This window comes from Leucoraja erinacea, chromosome 10 (genome assembly GCF_028641065.1).
Source record: "Leucoraja erinacea ecotype New England chromosome 10, Leri_hhj_1, whole genome shotgun sequence".
NCBI classification, from domain to species: Eukaryota; Metazoa; Chordata; class Chondrichthyes; order Rajiformes; family Rajidae; genus Leucoraja; species Leucoraja erinaceus.
The window spans coordinates 54,351,550-54,364,618 of NC_073386.1; the positions used below are offsets into that span (position 1 = coordinate 54,351,550).

The window sequence follows — 13,069 nt, forward strand, 5'->3', positions numbered from 1 at the left end:
CTTCCCGCTCCAGCCCTCTCGGGCGCTGGTTGCCGGCGGTTTTATGCAAAGTCGGACCCTTCTGAGTCCACTACCTTGTTTGATTTGTGTCTAGCCTACCGCTCGGTCACATGGATCTGGCCGGTGCGGGGCCGACATCGGGCACAGCTGATCCCACTATGGTTGATCCAAGTGCCGCTGGCTGCTGCTGGCTGCCCGCTGTTCCATGGTCCTCCTTCTCCAGTTTTGTCCTTCCTTCCGTGAAGTGGATATGGCCGGTGTGGAGGATAACTGGCACAGCTGCTTCCATCTATTCCTTTAACCTGGCTTCAACGCTCTCAGCACTCCTGGCTGCTCCTTTATCTAAGACCCCTGGGACCCACCCCCGTACTGACGGTACTGGTCCCTTATGGTCGTTGCAGCTGGTCAACCCCACTCTAATGCCCTCAATTCTGGGCACTCCTACTTATATGGTCCTTAGATAAGGGACATATAAGACATTAAAACTGATGATAACAGCTACTATAGTTTTTATATAATATATATAGTCCCTAGATAAGGGGTGTATCAGATATTAAACTGATAAGAACAGATACTACACTTGATCTTAGCCAAAAAAAAACCGAGAAGCGATTATTGTAACTAAAACCCCGCTGGGACCGACCCTGGTACTCACATACTGGTCCCTTGTAGTAGATTGCAGCCAGTCAAATGCAAAGTCCTTTGCTGCCGAGAAATGAACTTCCTCACCATGCTGGAGCGAAGTTGGGCACAGGTGTTTTTCCCTCTCCGGGAACCGATGTGCCCATGCTGCTCCTGCCGTTGCCAGCTCCTCACGAAGTGCCAGCTGCCACTGCTGCTGCCTGTGCTCCTGCCGCTGTCTGTGCTACTGCAGCTGCCTGTGCTCCTGCAGCTGTTAGTGCTCCTGCAGCTGCCGGCTGCCACTGCTGCTGCCGCTGCCGCTGCTGCTGCTACTGCTGCTGCTGCCGCCGCTCCTCCGCGGTTCTCCCGCCGGCCTTCTGCACCTTACATGGACCTGGTCCATGTCTGCACCTAGAAAGGTAAGTTGAAGGAAAACGCAGGGTCTCTTACCTGCTGTTCCCGACTTTCCTTCTCCCGCCGGTGACCGTCGTTCCCGGTGTCGGGTTCGAGCCGCTTGGACCGATCCCGGTGTTCACGGGCCTGGTCCTTCGCGGCAGTTCCACAGCCGGTAACCCCGGCTGTTCCTATGGATCCCCTGGCCCTTACCTTGTGAAGAAGGTTTTCAGCCCGAACGTCCCGTTCCTACTCCATTAGTGCCGCTGCACTCGCTGAGCGTTTCGAGCCCCGGTACCGCTGGTCCGAGCTGTCTGTCCCGCAGCCTCTGTGCTGGCTGCTACCGACTGCTCCCAAGCCAGTCTCGTTTGAGACTGGCATAGGGACCTTTTTTACTTTGCTTCCCGCCCGGCCGAGAGGTGAATTTTGCCGGTGCGGGAGCAAAGTCGGGCTCAGGTTGTTCCCCCCCCAGGGAAACTCGTGCTGTTGCTGCTGCTGGCTGCTCGCCCTCCACGGGTCTCCCCGCCGGCTTTCCGCAGCCACCTAAAAGTAAGTAGAAAAAAGGAACGCAGAGTCGCTTACCTGCTGTTCCCGACTTTCAAATCTCCCGCTTGGGGAACGCCGTTCCCCGCTGTGTGACTCGTTGCAATGCGTGTAGCGATATGACACGCATGCGTGGAAGCGGGGTTCTTCACGAAGTCACTCACGTGACTCCGAAGTAAAATTATGATTATAAAATTAAAGGAAAAATTCAGTTATCCTACCTTGTCGGGTGGATTGCCTGTTCCCCATCCAATAAAAGATGATTCCGTTTCTTTCTTGCATCTCCAAGTCTCACTTGGTAAATAGTGTATTTTCAGATTTGTTGCTGAACCACATTGATAAGCTTCATGTACTCTCTGCAGCTGGATAAACAGTGCTTTCATTATTTATACCTCTGTGGTAAATTAGCTGATTAAAAAGCGTGAAGGGAGGTTTATTGCGCATTCATTGTGATTGGTCCTTTACCCAAAATCAACTCCAGGGTTATTCTGTGCAGGAATCACTGCACTTGGCAACAATTAAAAAAGAAACAAAACGCATCATTCAACTTTCCCCGAAAAAAAGTGTTATGTATAGATGTACACGCAAAAATCTGCTGTTACATTTGCTTATTATTTTATGTAAGATACAATAATGCAAGTGCCACAGTGGAGCAGCGGTAGGTTTTCTGCCTTACAGCGCCAGAGATCTGGGTTGGATCGTGACTACGGGTGCCGTCTGTGCGGAGTTTGTACAAGCTCCCTGTGACCTTGTGGGTTTATCCCAGGAGCTCCGGTTTCCTCCCACACTCCAAAGCCATACAGGTTTTGTAGATTGATTGACTTTGGTAAAGATTGGAATTGTCCCTCGTGGAGAGGACAATGCTGGAGAAGAGAGACCATTGGGTGGCATGGACTCAGTGGGCCGAAGGGCCTGTTTCCACACTGTATTACTAAATTAAAGACATTTCTTAGGCTGCCTGATCTCCACTGAGCTCTTCACATGGAGTGTGGGCATTAAACTAGACTAAACTAAGATCTGGGTTTGATCCTGGCTACGGGTGCTGTCTGTATGGAGTTTGTACGTTTTCCCTGTGACCAGGGTAAATTTAGAAAGGGTGCAGAAGAGATTCCCCAGGATCTCAGTCTGATGAAGGATCCCGACCTGAAACATCACTTATCCATGTCCTCTAGAGATGCGGCCTGACCCGCTGATTTCAAAATATAAAACGACACCTTCAACAATTAGCCAGTATTAACCACCATGATTGGCAGCCCCGCCAACAGTCTGTCTGTTCTTACATCTTTTTTGTTATTTTAATGTTAAAAGTCTGTGTAAAAGTTCTCCAGTTTGTTTTATATGGATTGAGAGGGTCGGGGGAAACTGTTTTTCAGTTTCTAACCGTGCTGGAGATGTGATTGTTTTCCGGGTCACATCTCCGACCGATCTGCGGCCTACCAGCGATGGAGCTGGATGCCTCATCAGACTGCCTTGAGCCCCACTGCGGGCATGGACTTAACATCAGAGCAGATCCCTTGCCTGGGATCGCTCCAACCGCGGCCTGCGGACTTAACATCAAGGGCTCGCAACCTCTGGAGAAGCCGAGTCGGGAGCTCCAATGACTCAGAGGCTCGACCAGCCCCGATGTCGAGGTCTGATCGCTGGCATCTGCCTGATGCGGAAGCTAATCGTCCCGATGCGGAGGGCCCGACTCCGGCCACGGGAGTCGAGATCATCCCGTCAACAGAAGGCTCAAGGCCCCCCGACCACGGGAGAGCTAAGGGAAAAGATTGAACTTTTTTTCCGCCTTCCATCACAGTGAGGAATGTGGAGGAGTCACTGCGGTGGATGTTTATGTGAAAATGTATTTTGTGTGTTCCGTTGGTTTTTATTTGTATGCCTGACTTGGCAAATTAAATTCCTCCTATGTTGCAAAACATACTTGGCTAATAAAGTATTATTGTGATTGTAATTGTGATTGTGATTGTGTAATTGTCCCTGGATCAGCTAATAGGTACAACCACCACTGGATCACCATAGAAAAACATAACAGAGCAGACAAGGTTAGAACTGCAAAGTTTTAGTCTCAGTAAACCACCTCAGGATGTTTTTGTACATTAAAGGCACAAAATAAATCCAGGCTGTTGAGGCTGCATGGAATTTGCTTTTCAAAGTTGCCTGTGAGACTGAGTGTTTGCATTGACCACTTTAATAATCACATTTAGGAATTGCACAGCTGAATTACATTAAAGAATTTTGCTACTGGCAAAAAAGATGTACATTTACAAACATAGGAAATCAATGAGAGATCAAAAAGGATCCTTCCAAACTAAATGAAATAGGAAAACATAACTAAACCTCATGGGTACTGGCAGATATTTTGCAAGTGATTCACAGTCCTCACTCAAAGGGCAACATCTTCACTTTTTTTTAAAATGTCATTAAACTGGAAAGAGTGCAGAGAGGTTTTACAAGGATGTTGCCAGGTCTCGAGGGGCTGAGCTGCCGGAAGAGGTTTGTCCAGCTAGGACTTTATTCCTTGGCGCATAGGAGTCTGAGGGGTGATCTTATAGAGATTAATAAAGTAATGAGGGGAATAGATAGGGTAAATGCACAGTCTTTTACCCAGCATTGGGGACTGAAGAAGGCAAAAGTTTAAGGAGAGAACCTGAGGTGCAACCTTTTAACTCAGAGGATGGTGTGTATATGGAACAAGCAGTCAGAGGAAATGGTTGTGACAGGTACAAAAACAATAGTTAGCAGACACTTGAACAGGTACATGGATAGGAAACTTTAGAGGGATATGGGCCAAATGAGAGCAAAATGGGACGCGTAGATAGGGTGGACATGTTGGGCAGAAGGGCCATTTTCCATGATGTATGACCCTCATACAGAGATTTGCTGAGCTATGGAGCTTAAAATAATGGAATCTTTCATAAAAGGTTCTGCTCATCGTTCTGTGTCTCAGCTGTCTAATGGTTTTGTCTGCATCTTTACACCGATCCTCTCACCCTCAAGCTATCTGCCATCCTTTGAGACATCGATCGTCGTGATTTTCTCAATTACAACATAACAAATACACTCATGCAGTCACAACGTACAGGGCTTCACGGGGTGCAGATTGCAATCTACCCCAGACATTCTCACTGTTATCTCATTTTGTACATTGCAACAATTAAATCAGTTCACATTATTATTTTCATTGCACTTAAACGAACCATGTGAATAGCAAATCTGTGTTTATGGTCTTGAAAGAGAGCTGAGATACTAGACAAACAAAACAATCATGGTAACTTTAATGATGCAGAAGAGGTTTACCAGTATGCTGTCAGGATTAGAGGGTATTTGCTGTCACGTGAGGAGGGGCTGACTTCACTGGAATGTCGGATGTTGAGGGGAGACCTGATCGAAGGATATAAAATTACGTCGGGAACAGATGTGAAAGACGATGAGGCACAGTTTTAAGGTGAGAGGGGCAAAGTTTAAAGGAGATGTGTGGGGCAACCCTTTTATTCACAGAGGGTGGTGGGTGCCTGGAATGCGCTGCCAGGGCTGGTGGTGGAGGCAGATACGATAGTGGTGTTTTCGAGGCTTTTAGATTAACATATGGATATGCATGGGGTGGATAGATATGGATCACATACAGGCAGAAGAGATTAGTTGAATGTGGCAGCATGTTCAGCACAGACATTCTGGGCTGAAGGGCCTGCTCCAGTACTGTACTGTTCTGTGTTCTATGTTCTTAAATGTCTGACATCCTTTGAGACATTTATTAAGATGTTTTTCTCAATTACAAGCTCATTCACGCTGTCACAACTTACAAGACTTCACTCATTGCAGATTGCAAGGTAGCCCCATTCGTATTTTTTATCTCACTCTGTACATCGCAACAATTAAATTAGTTCACATTATTCTTTTCATTGCACTTAAATGAATCAGGAAAATAGCCAATCTGTATTTGCAGTCTTGAAAGAGAGCTGAGATATCAGACAAGCAGGGTGGCACAGTGGGGCAGCTGGTAGAACTGCTGCCTCATGGTGGCAGGGACCCAGGTTCGATCCTGATCTCGGGTGATGTCTGTGTGCAGTTCTCCCCGGGACCGCATGGATTTCCTCCAGGTGCTCCGGCTTCATCCAACATTTACAAGAGGTTGATGGGTACCTGGAATGCGCTGCCAGGGGTGGTGATGGAGGCAGATACAATCGTGGTGTTAAGAGGCTTTTAGACAGGCACATGGATATACAGAATGAAAAGATTTGGATCACGTGCAGGCAGGTGAGATTTGTTTATCTTGGCATCATGTTCGGCACCAACACTGTGGACTGAAGGGACTGTTCCTGTGTTCTATGTTCTATGTTTTAATGGAGGAAGAAAGAGGGGCTATGCCTCTAATATTTGATATTTACTTTAAAAAAAAATCTAAAATATTTTTATTAGAAGCAATGTACAGTAGTATAAACCATGTATAACATAATACATTTCATGTACCACTTCTTGTTTTTAATTTAATAATAGATGTAACAGAAGCAAGAAAAAGAGGGAAAGAGAAAGTAAAGTAAAGTAGTGATATTGATAGTTCGTGAAAGAATCGAAATAACCCATAAAGATATAAAGAAAGAGAAAAAAAGAGAACAAAAAAAAGAATAAAAATAAGAAAACAAAACAGACAAAAAAAAGGGAAAAGGGATGTACCTGCTTCATACCTTTCCAGAACACTCACCCAGTTCTGAAACAGTTAATTTCCAGAGTTATGTTGCACCACATACTTGTAATAAGTCGATAAAAGGAGACCAAATCTTTAAGAATTGGTCTGATTTACCTGCTAGGACGAATCTCATATCTTCGAGATGTAACATTTCAGACATGCTTGAGATCCACATTTTAAGCGTTGGGGTGGGTGCATTTTTCACGAATTTGAGTATAAGTTTTATTGCCGTTATCAAGCCATAGTTAAGGAGACAATTTTGGAAAGAAGTCAGCACAGAGCAGGCTTCCATTGTTCCTAAAATAATCAATTTTGTGTTGAGGTCCAATTTTATTTTAAATAATTTTGTGAAGATTTCAAAAATGTATTTCCAAAATTAATGGAGTTTTATGCAGGAGACAAAGGAGTGTGCTATAGTTGCCTCTTGAGATAAGCATTTATCACAGATGGGAGAAGCATTTGGACCATTTTTATTCTGTTTAGTTTTCAAGTAATATAGTCTTTGTAACATTTTTAATTGAATTAAGGTATGTCTTACATTAATCGAGCATTTGTGTACATATAGCAAATATTTATCCCATCTGTCTTTCAAAATTTTTATAGTTAGTTCTTGTCCCCACTCTCTTCTAATTGCATCTGACGATGGTATTTCTATATTTAGAATGATATTATACAAGTATGATATTAAATTATTTAATTCCGCCTTTCTGTTCATGCCTTCATCTAATAGATCTGACGTCAGTTTGATATTCCTGTGTATGTTTTTTCAAGTAATGTCGAATTTGAAGGTATTTAAAATATTGATTACTTTTCAGGTTGTATTTGAGTTGTAATTGGTGGAATGATTTAAAGGTTTCCCATTTCATACATATCTCCAAACGTTTTAATTCCTATTCTTTCCCAATGAGTAAACGTTTTGTCAATAATAGATGGTTTAAACAACGGATTATTAACTATAGGAGAGAGAAGCGATAGATTTCTTAATTTGAGAGTTAATTTTATTTGTTTCCAAATTCGTATTGTGCTATGGATAACTTTAACAGAGAGTGCAGAAGTGATTTGGGTGTCAGGGAAGAGGAACTTAGCGGCAGCAGAGTGGCGCAGCGGTAGAGTTTCTGCCGTACAGTGCCAGAGATCTGGTTTCAATGCTGACTACGGGTACTGTCTATGTGTGAAGTTTGTACGTTCTCCCTGTGACCACCTGGATTTTCCGTCGGGTGCTTCGGTTTCCTCCCAACTTCCAAAGGCGTGCAGGTTGGGAGGTTAATTAGCTTCTGTAAATTGTCCCTAGTGTGTAGAATAGAACTAGTGTATTGGTGATTGTTGGACAGCATGGACTTGGTGGGCCGAAGGACCTGTTTCCATGGTGTATCTCTCAACTAAAGTAAACCTTCAGTTACACAGACAGACTGTGGGGGGATGTGGGGGCGAACCGGAGCACCCGGAGGTCACAGGGAGAACATACAAACTCCATACAGATAGTACCCAAGGCCGGGATTGAACCCGGGTCTCTGGCGCTGTGCAGCAGTGGCTCTACCCGCTGCGCCACTGTGCTCCCTTCGTATATATTGAGTTTAAATGGCACGTTAATACTGGAACAAGGAGATTATCCCTCAGAACTAGAAACACTATAGAAGGATTATTTGTTTGCTGATTATCTCTGATATTAGAAATCATCGGTGGCTTTTATGTTAATTATGCTGAGATACGTTTAATATGCATAATTCAAATTATTACATAGACTATATTATTCAAAAACGAGGTTGAATAAATTTTACCCAAACGTCTCTCCCAGATGCGATAAATGTTTGTTTCAAAACGCTAATATAACACATTCAATTGTAGGATGTACAAAGTTGAATAAATTTTGGAGCGATATATTTGATATATTTACAAAGCTTTTCAAGTCAAGAATAGAACCTAAAACGGAATGGATTATATTTGGAATAATAGTAGAAGATATCAATTTAAATAAAGACCAAAATGTTTTTTTTAATTATGGGTTAATAATTGGAAAGAAATTGATACTTAAATTTTGGAAAAATACAGCTATACCAACTGTTAAAATGTGGATTAGGAATATGATGGACATAGCACGCCTTGAAGAAATGAGACTCCGACTAATAGATAAATATGACCAATTCTTAAGGAGTTGGTCCTCTTTCATCGACTTTTTGGAATCATGTGATGCAGCAGTACCGTAAAGATTGCTGACTTCAGTTCATGACGCGGATAGATCTACATCTCCGAATAAAGATTTAAAAATGTCTCTTTTAAGGGGCCTTCTCTCCTATTTTTACTTTCCACTTTTTCTTTTTTTATATACACACTTCACGTTTTTCTATTCTCTACCATCTATTTTTTCTCTTTTTCCCCTTTCCATTGTTTTCTTTTTCTTGTCTTGCTTACTTCCTTTTCAAAACATAAAACTAGAGGTTGTACATAGAATGGATTACGGTATGACATAGTTGGCACCTAAAATTAGGTTCCACTGTATTGTTTTGTACTGTATTAACTTCTAATAAAATAAACACAAAAAAACCCCCCCAAAAAATGCATATAAAGCTATTATGTTATTCAGGCAAAGGGTTCATTTAAGCCAATTATCTGGAGTAGCTGCAGTCCAATTCAGGATTACTTTCAATGCTAGTAATGTACACTGTAAAGTCACTTAGGGATCTGGTAGCGGTTGTGGACTAAATTATTCTACTGCAGAGTGTGGTTCAATTCAATTTCCTGTGTTGCTTTAAGTGACTTTATTCCTCGGACTGCAGGAGGCTGAAGGGTGATGCTATAGAGGTTTAGTTCAGTTGAGTTTAGTTTATTGTCATGTGTACTGGGGGACAGTTAAAAGCTTTTGTTGTGTGCTAACCACTCAGCAGAGAAACAGTACATGATTACAAATGAGCCGTCCACAGTGTACAGATACATGATAAAAGGAATAACCTGAATAACATTTAGTGCAGGATAAAGGCCAGTAAAGTCCGATCAAAGATAGTCTGGGGGTCTCCAATGTTTAAGAAAGAACAGCAGATGCTGGAAAACTAGAAGGTACACAAAAATGCTGGAGAAATTTAGCAGGTGAGGCAGCATCTATGCAGCGAAGGAATAGGTGACGTTTCGGGGGGGGGGGGGGGGGGGGGGGGGGGGGGGGGGGGGGGGGGGGGGGGGGGGGGGCCGGGAAGAAGAAATTGTCGGCCTGCCCTCCCAAGCCTCCAACCTCACAATTCCCCAACCCTGAACGACCCGATTTTACCTTCTCCCCAAAATCCACATACCTGACTGTCCTGGCAGACCCATTGTTTCTGCTTGTTCTTGTCCCACCAAACTTATTTCCACATACCTCAACTCCATCCTATCCCACCTGGTTAAATCCCTCCCCACCTATGTCCAAGACACCTCACACGCTCTTTGTCTCCTCCATGACTTCTGTTTTCCAGGCCCCCACACCCTCATCTTCACCATGGATGTCCAGTCACTCTACACCTCCATCCCCCATCAGGCTGGTCTTAAAGCCCTCTGTATCTTCCTCGACTGCAGAACCAACCAATCCCCATCTGCAAATACCTTCCTTCATGTAGCGGAACTGGTCCTTACCCTCAACATCTTTTCCTTTGATTCCTCCCATTTCCTCCAATTCCAAGGCGTAGCTATGGGCACGTGAATGGGCCCCGGCTATTCCTGCCTCTTTGTAGGGTACGTTGAACAATCCTTGTTTGAGGCGTACCGTGGCCCTATCCCCGAACTCTACCGCTACTTCGACCCCTGCATTGGTGCCACCTCCTGCACCCACACACAATGCACTGACTTCGTCCATTTCACAACTAACTTCCATCCGGCACTCAAATACACCTGGAACATTTCCGACATCTCCCTATCGTTTCTAGACCTCACATCTCCATCGAAGGTAACAGACGACTGACCGACATCTACTACAAACCCACTGACTCCCATGGCTATCTGAACTACACTTCTTCCTACCCTGCCTCCTGTAAGGACTTTATCCCCTACTACCAATTCCACCATCTACACCCCATCTGCACCCAGGATGAGGTGTTCCAAACCAGGGCATCATTCCCCTCTTCGACTATAGATGAGGGTCTCACCAGGGTCTCCGCTATATCTCCCCCACCCCTTACAAGGACAGAGTCCCCCTTGTCCTCACCTTCCGCCCTACCAGCCGTCACATACAACAGATAATCCTCCGACATTTTCGCCACCTCCAACGGATCCCACCACTAGCCACATCTTCCCATCTCCTCCTCTTTTAGTTTTCCGCAGAGACCGCTTCCTCCATAATCCATGGTCAATTCGTCCCTTCCCACCCAAACCACCCCAGCCCCTGGTACTTTCCCTTGCAAACGCAGGAAATGCTACACTTGTCACTTTAACTCCCCCCTTGACTCCATTCAAGGACCCAAGCAGTCTTTCAGGGTGAGGCAGAGGTTTACCTGCACCTCCTCTATTGCATCCGCTGCTCTAGGTGTCAGCTGCTCTACATCGGTGAGACCAAGCGTAGGCTTGGCGATTGCTTCGCCCAACACCTCCGCTCGGTTCGCACTAACCAACCTGATATCCCGTTGGCTCAGCACTTCAGCTCCCCACCTATTCCAAATCCGAACTTTCTGTCCTGGGCCTCTTCCATGGCCAGAGTAAGTCCCACCGTAAATTGGAGGAGCAGCACCTCATATTTTGCGAGCGGTATGAATATTGACCTCTAATTTCAGGTAGTCCTTGGATTCACCCTCCTTCCCCTTCCCTTCCCAGCTCTCCCACAGCCCACTGTGTCCACCTCTTCCTTTCTTCTTCCCGCCTCCCCCCACCTCCACGTCTGAAGAATGGTCTCGACCCGAAAACGTCACCTATTCCTTCGCTCCATAAATGCTGCCCCGCCCGCTGAGTTTCTCCAGCATTTTTGTCTACCGTGGGTCTCCAATGAGGTAGATGGTAGCTCAGGACCGCTCTCTAGTTGGTGATAAAATAGTTCAGTTGCTTGATAACAGTTGGAAAGTAACTGTCCCTAATCTGGAGGTGTGTGTTTTCACACTTCTGTATCTCTTGCCTGATGGGAGAGGGGAGGAATGGGGGTGACTGGAATGAGACTAGTCCTTGATAATGCTGGTGGTCTTGTGGAGGCTGTGTGTGGTGTAGATGGAATCAATGGAAGGGAGGTTTGTTTGCGTGATGGTCTGGGCTGCGTCCGCAATCCTCTGCAATTTCTTGCGGTCTTGGATGGAGCTGTACCCAAACCAAGCTGTGATGCATCCCGATAAAAGGTGTATAAAATCATGAGAAGAATAGATAGGGTGAATGCACAGAGTCCTTAAACAAGAGTAGGGGAATCGAGAACTAATGGGCAAAGGTTTACATTTGAGTAGGGAAAGATTTAATAGGAGCCCAAGGGCATGCAGAGAGTGACGGCATTAAAGAATCATTAAGAAAGAAGAAGGGTCTCAACCCGAAACGTCGCCTATTCCTTCGCTCCCATAGATGCTGCCTTACCCGCTGAGTTTCTCCAGATTTTTTGTCTACCTGCTCTAAAGAATGAGATGCCAGAGGAAGTGGTTGTGGCAGGTACAATAACATCATTTAAAAGACATTTAATTTAGTTTAGAGATACAGCACGGAAACTGGACCTTCGCTCAGCCCGTACACTAGCACTATCCGACACACTAGGAACAATTTACAATTTAAGAAGACAATTAACCTACAAACCTATACGTCTTTGGAGTGTAGGAGGAAACCGAAGCAGCCAGAGGAAACGCACACGTCACAGGGAGATGAACAAACTCTGTACTGACAGCAGCCATAGTCAGGACCGGACCTGGGACTCTGCCACTGTAAGGCAGCAGCTCTACTGCTGTACCACTGCGCTGTCCCAACACAGTTTTCATTTGTGTGGGAGGACTGACACCTTGTGGTTATTAAGACACATCAACTTGTGTTGAAAAATCTTTTGTCTTCTACTTATCAAAAGGCATTTTTCATTCTTTTACGAAGTTCCACGAGTGGTGGCAATGTGCAGCAATGTGATACATGTGAGCTTTGTTCCGTGTGACTCAATTAACAAGAAGTTTAGATGAAACCGCTTGCGCTTCAACTTAGTTTTGTTTAGGTTTGCTTCGCTTTGGTTTATTATTGTCACAGGTACCGAGGTACAGTGAAAAGCCTTTGGTTATATATTGTCAAAGAAGTCTATACACGATTACAATCAAGCCATCCACAGTGATCAGTCTGAAGAAGGGTTTCGGCCCGAAACGTCGCCTATTTCCTTCGCTCCACAGATGCTGCTGCACCCGCTGAGTTTCTCCAGCATTTTTGTGTATCATCCACAGTGAATGTTTTGTTCCATTGACTTCACAGAAACTGATGGTTTGTAAGGCAAGCAGCTGATATTGTTTTCCATGTACACTTAGTATGATGACCATAGACATATAACATGAAACAGTACAGTACAGTATAGCTCTTCTGCCCACAATGTCCGTGTCAAACCCAATGCCAAGTAAAACTAATCTCCTCTGCCTGCACATATATCCCTCCATTCCCTGCATATTCATGTGCCTACATAAAAGCCTCTTAAATAGCACTATCGTATCTGCCTCCACCAACACCCCAGGCAAATGCATTATTATATATAATATAGGGCCCCACAGTCACTGTAAAAATTTGCCTGACACATTTTTAAATGTTCCCCCTCTCGCCTTATAGCTATGCCCTCAGTGTTGGACATTTCCACCCTGGGAAAAAGGTTTTCACTGTTACCCTATCTAGGCCTCTCACCATTTTCTATACATCTATCAGAGCACCACTCAACCTCTGACGTTCCAG

At 44.7% G+C, this 13,069-nt stretch overlaps 1 pseudogene; it reads right to left on the minus strand.

The window, feature by feature from the left end:
- Positions 1-502: 502 nt before the first annotated feature.
- On the minus strand, positions 503-613 carry LOC129701319 (U2 spliceosomal RNA; annotated as a pseudogene).
- Positions 614-13,069: the final 12,456 nt, after the last annotated feature.